This window comes from Coenobita brevimanus, chromosome 101 (genome assembly GCF_032717465.1).
Source record: "Coenobita brevimanus isolate Jiangsu-jjx chromosome 101, ASM3271746v2, whole genome shotgun sequence".
Taxonomy (NCBI): Eukaryota; Metazoa; Arthropoda; class Malacostraca; order Decapoda; family Coenobitidae; genus Coenobita; species Coenobita brevimanus.
Window position 1 is genome coordinate 62,614,569 of NC_137054.1, and position 12,007 is coordinate 62,626,575.

The 12,007-nt window shown below is 41.5% G+C and overlaps 1 protein-coding gene and 1 pseudogene across 1 annotated transcript in view; both read left to right on the plus strand.

Annotated features, from left to right (window-relative positions):
• LOC145415053 (uncharacterized) overlaps positions 1-12,007 on the plus strand; it is a 680,222-nt gene that overhangs the window by 567,213 nt on the left and 101,002 nt on the right.
• On the plus strand, positions 329-448 carry LOC145415226 (5S ribosomal RNA; annotated as a pseudogene).

Sequence of the window (12,007 nt, forward strand, 5' to 3'; positions counted from 1 at the left end):
TGCATAAGAAGAGAGGTGATAAAGACGTAAGGAAATTCAGTTTCCCAAACAGAGCAATTGATCAATGGAATGCACTACCGAATGAAATAGTGTGTGCCAAAACAATTCACAAATTTAAGGATATTTACGATAAATATGGTTTAAGACACGGGACAGTACGAGCTTGACTCATTCCTGTAAAGATACAATTAGGTAAGGTAAGGTAAGAACACACACACACACAATTGGAGAAAATTCAGAGAAACGAGACATACACAGGAAGTGGGATATCTTTCTAAACCTGTATAATTCGGGAGTGGAAAAATATGTGCCAAGAGTAAAGGGGAAAGAAAACAGGAAAAACCACGTTGAGTACACCGCTTCCCGTCCGATCAGCGAAGTTAAGCAGTGTTGGTTCTGGTTAGTACTTGGATGGGTGACCGCCTGGGAACACCAGATGCTGTTGGCATTACATTCTCCCTACGTGTCAAGTGGGGTTGGTGGAGGATTAGTGCCCCTCCCTGTAAAACAATTAACTCTAAGCCCTTTGCCACCCCGTTTGGGATACATGGCGTCTGGCAAAAAAAAAAAAAAAAAAAAAAAAAAAAAAAAACAGGAAAATGGAGTGGTTTAATAGAAGGTGTATGAAAGCAGAAAAAGAGAGAGATGTGGTGTGGAACAACTGAAGGAAGAGAGGTAATTACAGAACAAAGGAAAAATATAAAAGAACTAGAAATGAATACACAAGAATACGTAGAGAGGAAGAAAGGAACTTTGGAAAAGGTATATTAAACAAATGTAAGGATGAACCCAAACTGTTTTATAGATTTGTCAGTGGCAAACTGAAACAAAGGGAAGGAATCACCAAACTGAAAGTAGAAGGAGAGGTCTATAAAGATGCAGCAATGCAAGCTGAAATAATGAACAAATGTTTCCAATCGGTTTTCATTAATGAAAAGGAGTCTGTGGAAGGGGAGGGAATGACTGGAAAGGTAGCGATAAAAGATATAAAAGTGGACGTACAGGAAGTGTATAAATTACTGGAAACTCAAGATGGAAGGAAAGCCCCAGGACCAGAAGGAATCTCTAATTGGGTACCGAAGGAATGCAGAGAACAACTGGCAGATGAAATTCACAGTTTAATTGTGTATTCTCTAGAAGAGGGGAAAGTGCCTCAAGAATGGAAGAGGACAGATGTACCAATGTATAAGGGAGGAAACAGGGAAGAACCCCTGAATTATAGACCAGTGTCCCTAACCAGTTTGGTCGCAAAATTGTGCGAGAGAATCCTAGAAGATAGATGGATAAAATATCTAGAAGAGTTGAATATTTTGGCTGATAGTCACTTTGGATTCAGAAGTGGAAGGTCATGTGTTTCCAACTTGTTGAGCTTTTTCTCAAGAGTGATTGACATGCTACAGGAGAGAGATGGTTGGGTGGATTGTGTGTATTTAGATTTGGAGAAGGCCTTCGCCAAGGTACCCCATAAGAGACTAATGTGGAAACTAGAGCATATATGAGGACTGAAGGGAAACCTCGTGGAATGGATGAGAGGCTTTTTGAGAGACAGACAAATGAGGACAGTAATAAAGGACAGGATGTCTGGATGGAGGGAAGTAACAAGTGGAGTCCCACAGGGCACGGTGTTGGCGCCGTAATGTTCCTGATTTACGTAAATGATATGGTAGATAGAGTGAACAGTTATGCAAGTCTGTTTGCTGATGATGCAAAGATCTTGAGGATGGTAGAGGTTGAGGAGGACTGTAAAATGCTGCAGGAGGATCTGGATAGGATACATGATTGAAGCCGGATGTGGGAAATGAAATTCAAAAGAGATGTAAAATATTGGAAATGGGTAAAAGTACCAAGAGGCCATCACTGAATTATTTGATGGGTAATGAACCAATCACAAAAGCGAGAGAAGAGAAAGACTTGGGAGTGCTGGTCCAGGATAGTTTGTCACCTGAAAAACATATTAACAATGACAGTTTAGAGCAGCGTTTCTTAACCTGGGGTGCTAGCATCCCTGGAGGTGCTGAAGTCAATTTTAGGGGGTGCTGGAAAATGCAACATGTATTGGTTTTGCTTAGCATTGGCATCGTTGACTTTTATATTTGGAGAATGTATAAAATAATTTGTCAAGGAATACTTCAATTTACTTTATCCTTGTAGTAGTGTAGTGACTGTAGCAGTGTGGCAAATGTAGTCCCAGTAACCGGATGTAAGGGGGTGCTGGACTGTGCGGCCTTACTGCAGGGGGTGCTGAGATCAGAAAAGGTTAAGAAACGCCGGTTTAGAGAGATGTATAAACACTTGACTAGCGTAAGAGTAGCATTTCATTACATGGATGAGGAGACGATGAAAAAATTGATAGTGGCCATGATCCACCCCAGGTTAGTAAATTTAGCAGTAGTGTTGTCCCCACACAAAAAGAAAGATATAAACAAGATTGAGAGAATACAAAGAACAACAACCAAGATGGTCCCCAGTCTGGCAGATCTGGGGTACAGCAAGAGACTGGAAAAGCTGGATTTCCCTTCCGTAGAGGGAAGGAGAGAGAGGGGGGACATGATTGCAGTATTCAGGATCATGATGGGAGTAGATAAAATTGACAGAGAAGATCTGTTTGTTTGGGATAAGAGAGTAACAAGAGGACACAGAATGAAATTGAAAAAGTCAAGCTGCTTGAAGGATGTCAAGAAATATAGTTTTCCTTATAGATGTATAGACCTGTGGAATAGCCTGGACAACGAGATCATCCAGTCTAAAAACTTAAATGAGTTTAAAGCAAAATTGACATCGAGAAACAGCGACAGGACCCCACGAGTGTAGCTCATTTCCTGTATATCACAACTAGGTGAATACAGTTATGTAAACACACACACACACACACACACACAGGTCACCAACAACACACACAGGTTGCCGACAGAGACTGAGCTCTTCCTGGATCATGGAGAAATAATCGCAAAATCAGTGACGAAAAGAAGACCAGCCTATTTGTGATCATGTTAATGAGTGCATGAGTGGTGGTTCCGTAGGACAGTAGTTAAAAAAAACTCGGTTTCGCTCACAAAAAGAACAAGATATAATGAAAATAGAAAGTCTCCATAAGGTTGAATCATGGCGGAAAGGGACGGTGCAATGTTTACGTGGCGAGAAAGAGTTCGAGGGCTTCTGTGACGAGGATGTGGGAAATGGAAGTATTAAGTTGAACCAAACAAGAATAGCAGGTGTAGAGAAAACAGCAGAGAGGAATGTCCAGGAGATAAAAAAAAAAGTATGGGCAGTAATTAAAGAGTTACAGGAACGGACCATAGAGCAGGAAAACGAGATAAAAAGTTTAAGGAATAAACTGGAAAAAATTAGTGCACGCTCTGACGAACAAGAAAGTGAAGTTTCCGAATTAAAAGTTAGCAGTGAATCAGCCTCTAATGAAATAAATCAGCTTAAGAGGGAGAACAAGAGGTTAGAAGAAGAATGGGACAGGATGAAAAACAAACTAGATGAGTATGAATCCAAATCAAGAATACAGAAGGAGCACATTAAAGAAATCATGGATCAACATAAGGGGTGGAAGAAAATTCAGGAAGAAGGAAATGTAAATTTGAAAGAGATTATAGAACAACAAAGCAAGGAAAAAGTGGAGAGGGAGGTGGTTAGGGTACTGAGAAGTAGAGAATCTTTAGTTAGAGATGTAGCAGATAAGAAAAAATGTGTAATAATTTCAGGAGTTAAAGAAAAACGTATGACAATAAGATCAGAAAGAGAAAGAGAAGAACTGAGGAAGGTTAAAGAAATAATATCACTAGTCATGGAGGAAAACAACGAAGCTCAAGAAGAGATTGAAGAGGTGTTTAAGTTAGGAAAGTACGAGGAAGGAGGGGCAAGGCCACTGAAAGTAAAGTTTAAGTCCCAAGCAACAGTAAATGAAATAATCAGTAGAACATGGAAATTATCAGACAAGGAAGGGTTAAAAAATGTTTGGATAAGGAGAGATGCAAATGAGGAAGAAAGACCTAAGATAAAGGAGTTAGTACAGGAAGCAAAGGTAAAAAACGAACAGAGAACGGAGGAAGAGAAGACAGTGTTTTATTGGAGAGTCATGGATCAGAAATTAAGGAAGTGGTACTGGCGGAGAGAAGGAAAAAAGAGGGTATAAAAAACATCAAAAAGAATTGGAAGGTGGCATATACTAATGTTGATGGTTTAATATCGGCAAGGCTAGAAATCAATGATTTTTTGAGGGTGCATGAACCTGATGTTATGTGCTTTGTAGAGACCAAATTAAGAGAAGATATTGATGTTCATATGGGAGATGGTAAATACAAACTGTGGAGAAGAGACAGAAGAGAAAAAATGGGAGAAGTGATGATAGCAGTGAATAACAGCATAAATGTAGATACCGTGGAAATGGGAGAAGGCAGGGCTGAAGTGATAAATATGAAATTAGAAACTGGAGAGAATAGCAAGAGAGATATGGCAGTAATGTATGTTCCCCCTAAGACAAGAGCATGGAGTGATGATGAATACCAGGAAATGTTGTCAGACATGGCTAGCTATTTACAGAAAATGATTGAGAAAAGTAACAATATAATTTTAATGGGTGACTTCAGTTGTAAAGAGGTGAACTGGGAGGAATGGGACTCAGAAGCCAGCAAAGATTCATGGGGCACTACATTATTAAATATAACAATGAACAATGTGATGACGCAATGGGTCAAAGAAGAGACACGGTTCCGAGGTGAGGACACACCAGCAAGACTAGACTTACTGTTTTCCAAAGAACCCGATGTAGTAGAATCCTTGAAATATCTGTGTGCTATTGGAAAAAGTGATCATGTGGTCTTTGATTTCCAGTTGATAACAGGGAACGTGGAGCCAAGAGACGAGCTTTATAGGCAGGGAAGATACAACTTTGGGAAAGCAAACTTTACAGGATTGAGAAAATTTTTCGAAAATGCAGATTGGAGAAAACTCAGAGAAACAAGAGAGATACAGAGGAAATGGGATATTTTTCTAGGCTTCTATAACTCGGGAATGGAAAAATTTGTGCCAAGAGTAAGGGGGAAAGAAAACAGAAAAAAGGAGTGGTTTAATAGAAAGTGTATGATAGCAAAAAAAAAGAGAGAGATAAGGCGTGGAACAATTGGAGAAAGAGAGGTAACAACAGAACAAAGGAAGAATATAAAAGAACTAGAAATGATTACACAAGAATACGCAGAGAGAAAGAAAGGAATTTTGAAAAAGGTATAATAGACAAATGTAAGGATGAACCCAAATTGTTTTATAGGTTTGTCAGTGGCAAACTGAAACACAAGGAAGGAATCACCAAACTGAAAGTAGAAGGAGAGGTCTATAAAGATGCGGCAATGCAAGCAGAAATATTGAACAAACATTTCCAGTCAGTTTTCACTAATGAAAGTGAGTTTGTGGAAGGGGAGGGAGTGACTAGAAATGTAGTGATAAAAGATATAAAAGTGGAAATACAGGAAGTGTATAAATTACTGGAAAATCAAGATGTAAGGAAAGCCCCAGGACCAGATGGAATCTCTAATTGGGTACTGAAGGAATGCAAAGAACAACTGGCGGATAAGATTCACAGTTTAATTGTGTGTTCTCTGGAAGAGGGGAAAGTGCCTCAAGAATGGAAGGGGGCAAATGTGGTACCTATTTATAAGGGAGGAAACAGGGAAGAACCCCTGAATTATAGACCAGTGTCCCTAATCAGCATGGTCACAAAATTGTGCGAAAGAATTCTGAAAGATTGACGGATAAAATATCTGGAAGAGATGAATATTTTGGCTGATAGTCAGTTTGAATTTAGAAGTGTAAGGTCATGTGCGTTCAACTTGTTGAGTTTTTACTCAAGAGCGATTGACGTGTACAGGAGAGAGATGGTTGGGTGGATTGTGTGTATTTAGATTTGGAGAAGGCCTTCGACAAAGTACCCCATAAGAGATAATGTGGAAACTAGAGCATATATGAGGACTGAATGGAACCTCCTGGAATGGATGAGAGACTTTTTGAGAGACAGACAAATGACAGTAATAAAGAATAGGATGTCTGGATGGAGGGAAGTAACAAGTGGAGTCCCACAGGACTCGGTGTTGGCGCCAGTAATGTTCCTGATTTATGTAAATGATATGGTAGATGGAGTGAACAGTTATGCAAGTCTGTTTGCTGATGATGCGAAGATCATGAGGAAGGTAGAGGTTGAGGAGGATTGTAAAATGCTGCAGGAGGATCTTGATAGGATACACGATTGGAGCCGGATGTGGGAAATGAAGTTTAATACAAAGAAATGTAAAATACTGGAAATGGGTAAAAGTACCAAGACCATCATTAAATTATTTGATGGGTAATGAACCAATCACAAAAGCAAGAGAAGAGAAACATTTGGGAGTGCTGGTCCAGGATAGTTTGTCACCTGAAAAACACATTAACAAGGCAGTTAGAGAGACGTATAAACTCCTGACTAATATAAGAGTAGCTTTTCATTATATGGATGAGGAGATGATGAAAAAATTGATAGTGGCCATGATTTGCCCCAGGTTAGAATATGCAGTGGTAGTGTGGTCCCCACACAAAAAGAAAGATATAAACAAGATTGAGAGAATACAAAGAACAGCAACCAAAATGGTCCCCAGTCTGGCAGATCTGTCGTATGGAGAGAGGTTGGAAAAACTGGATTTGCCTTCCTTAGAAGAAAGGAGAAAGAGAGGAGACATGATTGCAGTGTTCAGGACCATGGTGGGAGTAGATAAAATTGACAAAGAAGATCTGTTTGTATGGGGTAAGAGAGTAGCAAGAGGACATGGAATGAAACTCAAGAAACCAAGCTGCTTGAAGGATATCAAGAAATATTTTTTCCTTATTGATGTATAGACATGTGGAATAGTCTGGACAAAGAGATCGTCCAATCCAAAAACTTAAACGAGTTTAAAGCTAAATTTGACTTATTGAGAAACAGAGAGAGAGATTGTTCAGGTGCTTGAGGGTGCGAAAGTGAATGTATGTGGAATAACTGAAACAAAATGGTGAGGAGAAAGTGTGAGAGAATGGGAGTATGGATGGGGTATATGTGCAGGATTAGGTGAGAATGAGAGGGCAAAGGAAGGAGTATGTATAGTTGTGAGTAAAAGGTGGAAGAAGAGCATAAGACAGTATAGATCACTTGGGTCAAGGATTGTGTGGGTAAGGTTGAAAGTTGGAATACAAATGTGGGCGATTGTGTGTGTGTATGTGCCAACACAAGATCGTGCTAGCAGAGTGAGAGAAGAGTGCTGGACAAATGTGGAAGTGTGCATGGAAAAGTTTGGAAGAAATGAGAGAGTGTTTTTGATTGGTGATATGAATGGTAAAGTAGGGAATGTGAAGGTGGATGGAATAGTTGGTGAGTGGGGTGTGCCTGCTGAGGTAGATGAGAATGGCAGTGCATTAGTGGACATTTGTGCAGGGAGGGTGTTGGTGATAGCCAATACCCTCTTCAGGCACAAAATGATCCACAGGTATAAATGGCGAGTGATGAGAAGGGTGGGTGGTGAACTGAATGAAAGGAAGGCAATGACTGATTTTGTGTGTGTGGATGGAAGGATGCGAAGATGTGTAATGGATGCAAGAGCTTATAGAGGTTGGGGGAGTGGACTTTCTGACCACCGCTTGGTGGTGGCCAGAATTAGGATCCAAGTAAGATGGAGAAATAGAAGAAGGGAAAGACGAGAGGAAGGAGTAGTTGCAAGGAGAGTGGAAAGGTTACAAGAGGATGAGAGAAAGGCAGAGTGTAAGAGAGAAGTGGAGGAACGATTGGGCAAATATGAATTGGAGCAGATGGGGGACGTGGAAGGTGTGTGCAGGATATTTACAGAAGAAATATGTGCAGCATGTGATGTGATGTGTAAGAGGAAGAGAAGACGGAGGGGGGTACAAGGAACAGCGTGGTTGACTGAAGAGGTGAGACAGGCTGTGGCACAAAAGAAGAAAGCATACAATGAATGGATGAGAAATAGGGGCGTGGAAGAAGTTGAGAGGCGGAAGAGAGAGTTATATGTAGAAAGAAAAAGAGAGGGGAAAAGATTAGTAAGAGAGAGTAAGAAGAGTGTGGATGAGGAATTTGGAAGGAATTTGAGTGTAAAGTGGAGGGACTGTAAGAAAATGTTCTGGAAAGAGGTGAAAAGAGTAAGACAGGGTGGAAGTGAGGTTAGCAGGGGAGTGAAAGATAAAAATGGTAGATTGCTAGTGGAGAAGGGAGAAAAAGTGAGCAGATGGAGAGAACACTTTAAGGAATTGTTGAACATACAGGATGGAAGTAATGCGAGTATAAGTGGCTGGGGAATGGCTGGGAGAAGGAGGGAGGTGAGAAGACAGGAAGAAATCCGTAGGATAGAAGTTGTGGAAGCAATGAAGAAAGTTAAGTTTTTTTTTTTTTTTATGCGCGGAAGAAGGAATCAAAGGCCATGAGCCCGCAGTAACAGTTCCCTCCAAGAGAAAAACAAAATACAATAGAGAGCCAAATTCAAGATCCGATCATTTTGAGATGCCTGGACACACTGCGTTTGAAAGACTGGAGATCATAGGCAGCAGGAAATACAGATAGAGGGAGACAGTTCCAGAGCTGACCTGTTGCATAAATGAAAGACTGGGAGTAACGGTTAACTCTTGCATTAGAGAGTTGGACAGAAAAGGGATGAGAGTTTGCTGCCAGACGGGTGCTACGCGCACGTCGTAGAGGTGGAGGAATGCAAGCAGACAGTTCAGAGGAGCAGTGACCATTAAAGTAGCGATAGAAAAGAGATAAAGACGCAACAGTGCGGCGAAGAGACAGAGGTTGAAGGGAGTCAGTAAGAGGAGGAGAGTTAATGAGACGAAAAGCCTTTGACTCCACCCTATTGAGAAGAGCTGTGTGTGGGGGGCCTCCCCACACAAGAGAGTTGTACTCCACACAGGGGCGGATAAAACCCCAGTATAGAGACAACAATTGTGCAGGGGTAAAGAAAGAGCGGAGTCGGCTTAGCACACCCAATCTTTTGGAAGCAGATTTTACAAGAGATGTAATATGATCTTTCCAAGATAAGTCCCGAGTAAATGAAACCCCAAGCATGTTCAAGGATGATGCAGGATTAAGCTGAATATTATTAAACATTAATGGGTATACCTGTGGAAGATTTTGTCGGGTTGATAGGTGTAAGAACTGAGTCTTAGATGCATTAAAGACAACCATATTATTTTTACCCCAGTCAGAGATACGAGCCAAGTCAGACATTAGGTGTGCCATAGCCTCATCCCTTGTTTCTTGAAGTAACTGTTGAGATGGGCGTTGCGGGAACCGAATGGAAAGGTGAAGGGTGGAGTCATCAGCGTATGAGTGGATAGGGTTAGATGTACAGCTTAGAAGATCATTGATGAATAAAAGGAAGAGAGTTGGTGACAGGACAGAGCCCTGAGGAACACCACTGTTGATAGATCTAGGAGAAGAACGATGGCCGTCTACAACAGTGGCTATAGAACGACCAGAAAGGAAGCTAGCAATGAAGGCACAGATAGAAGGATAGAAACCGTAGGAGGGCAGTTTGGAAATTAAAGCATTTATGCCAGACTCGATCGAAAGCCTTTGAGATGTCAAGTGCAATGGCAAAGCTTTCGCCGAAGTCGAAAGGAGGATGACCAGGAGTCTGAAAGGTAGGTGAGAAGATCGCCAGTGGAGCGTCCCTGACGGAACCCATACTGACGATCGGAAAGAAGGTTGTGATAGGAAAGATGTCTTAAAATTTTTCTATTAAGAATTGACTCGAAAACTTTTGAAATACAGGACGTTAAAGCAATTGGACGATAGTTGGAGGGTTGGGAGTGGTCACCCTTCTTTGGGACTGGCTGAATGAGAGCAAACTTCCAGCAAGAAGGAAAGGTACAAGTTGACAGACAAAGGCGAAAGAGTTTGCCTAGGCAGGGTGTAAGCACAGAAGCACAGTTCTTGAGAACAACAGGAGGGACCCCATCAGGCCCATATGCCTTGTTAGTACTGAGGCCAGTGATGGCAGAAAATACATCAACTGAAGAAATTTTAATGTCAGCCATGAGGAAGTCAGAGGGGAGAAGTGATGGAGGAACAGCACCGGAATCGTCTAAGGTGGAATTGGAGGAGAAAGTCTGTGCGAAGAGATCTGCTTTATCAGTAGAAGAAATAGCTACAGAACCATCAGAGTAGAAAAGAGGAGGGAAGGATGATGAGGTAAAGTTGTTAGAAAGATTTTTGGCAAGGTGCCAGAAGGAGCGGGAAGAATTCGAGTTGGAGAGTTGAGAGCATTTAGTATGGGGAAAGCCCCAGGAATTGATGGAGTGTGTGGTGAAATGCTGAAGCATGGGGGAGAGATAGTAGTAGAATGGATGTGGAAAATGTGCAGATTGGCCTGGGAGGAAGGTACAGTCCCGGAGGATTGGAAGTCAGGTATAATTATTCCCTTGTACAAAGGAAAAGGGGAAAACGAAGTGTGTGGTAATCATAGGGGTATTCGTCTTCTTAGTATAATAGGAAAAGTGTATGGTAGGATACTTATTGACAGAGTTAGAGAAAGAACAGAAGAATTAGTTGGAGAAGAATAGAGAGGCTTTAGGAAGGGAAGAGGTTGTGTAGATCAGATATTCATTCTTAGATCTTTAGTGGAAAAGTTTCTAGAGAAGGGAAAGAAGTTGTATGCAGCTTTCATGGATTTGGAGAAAGCATATGACAGGGTGGATAGACAAGGATTGTGGAAAGTATTAAGAATATATGGAGTAGATGGGAAGTTGTTGAATGCTGTGAAGAGTATGTATGATGGTGCTAAGGCTGCAGTGCGTGTGGATGGTGAACTAGGTGAATTTTTCTCTTTGAAGGTTGGGTTGAAACAGGGATGTGTCATGTCTCCATGGTTGTTCAATCTGTACATGGATGGGGTAATAAAAGAGGTATAAGGTAGGGTAGTGGATGTTGGAGTGGCCCTGGTGAGAGAGGATAGTGTTTGGAAACTCCCTGTACTGTTATTTGCAGATGATACTGTGTTGTTGAGTGAAGACGAAGGGGAGCTGCAAGGCTTGGTGGATGAGTTTGGGAGAGTGTGTAAGAAACGGAATCTAAAGGTGAATGTAGGGAAGAGTAAAGTGACGGTCTTTGAGAGAGGTGAAGTCAGTGAATGTACAGAGAGGTTGGATGGTGAGGATTTGGAAAATGTGAGTACGTTTAAGTAGTTGGGTAGTGTGAAGAGTAAGGATGGAGGTTTGGAGGGTGAAGTGCTTGAAAGGGTACAGCAGGAAAGAAAGGTTGCTGGTTCTTTGAAAGCAGTGATAAGAAACAGGGAAGTGAGCATGGAAGTGAGAAAGTTACTACATGACAGTATTGTGATACCAACTCTAACGTATGGAAGTGAAGCTTGGACGTTGTTGAAAGGACACAAGTCAAGAGTGAGAGCAGTGGAAATGAGTTATTTAAAAGGAACCTGTGGGGTTACATGGAGAGACAGGCTGACGAATGAGGATATAAAGGAGTATTGTGGTGTGGATGTGGATGTGATAGGAAGCGTTATGAGGAACACACTGAGGTGGTTTGGCCATGTGGATAGGATGGAGGGTGAGAGACTGACGAAGAGAGTGTATGTGAGTGAGATGAAGGGGGGAAGAGGGAGGGGGAGGCCGAGGATGAGATGGAGGGATGGGGTGGAAAGGTATATGAGAGAGGGGGGTGTGAGTTGGGAGCAGGGCAGTGAAATGGCGGGGGACAGGGTGACGTGGAGGCGAGTTGTTTGTGGCCACCCCAAATGGGATTGAGGCATCTGGCAATAGATAGATAGATATATATATATATATATATATATATATATATATATATATATATATATATACAGTACAGTAGAACCTCTCTCATTCGGACTAAATGGGGGGAAGGGTTGTCCGAATTAGCAGATTGTCCGGACCATCAGGGTAATCTCCAGTTCATATCAAAAACTGTCTTCATATGGTATGTTTGTTAATTATTAACATATGTGGCATATGTCATCCC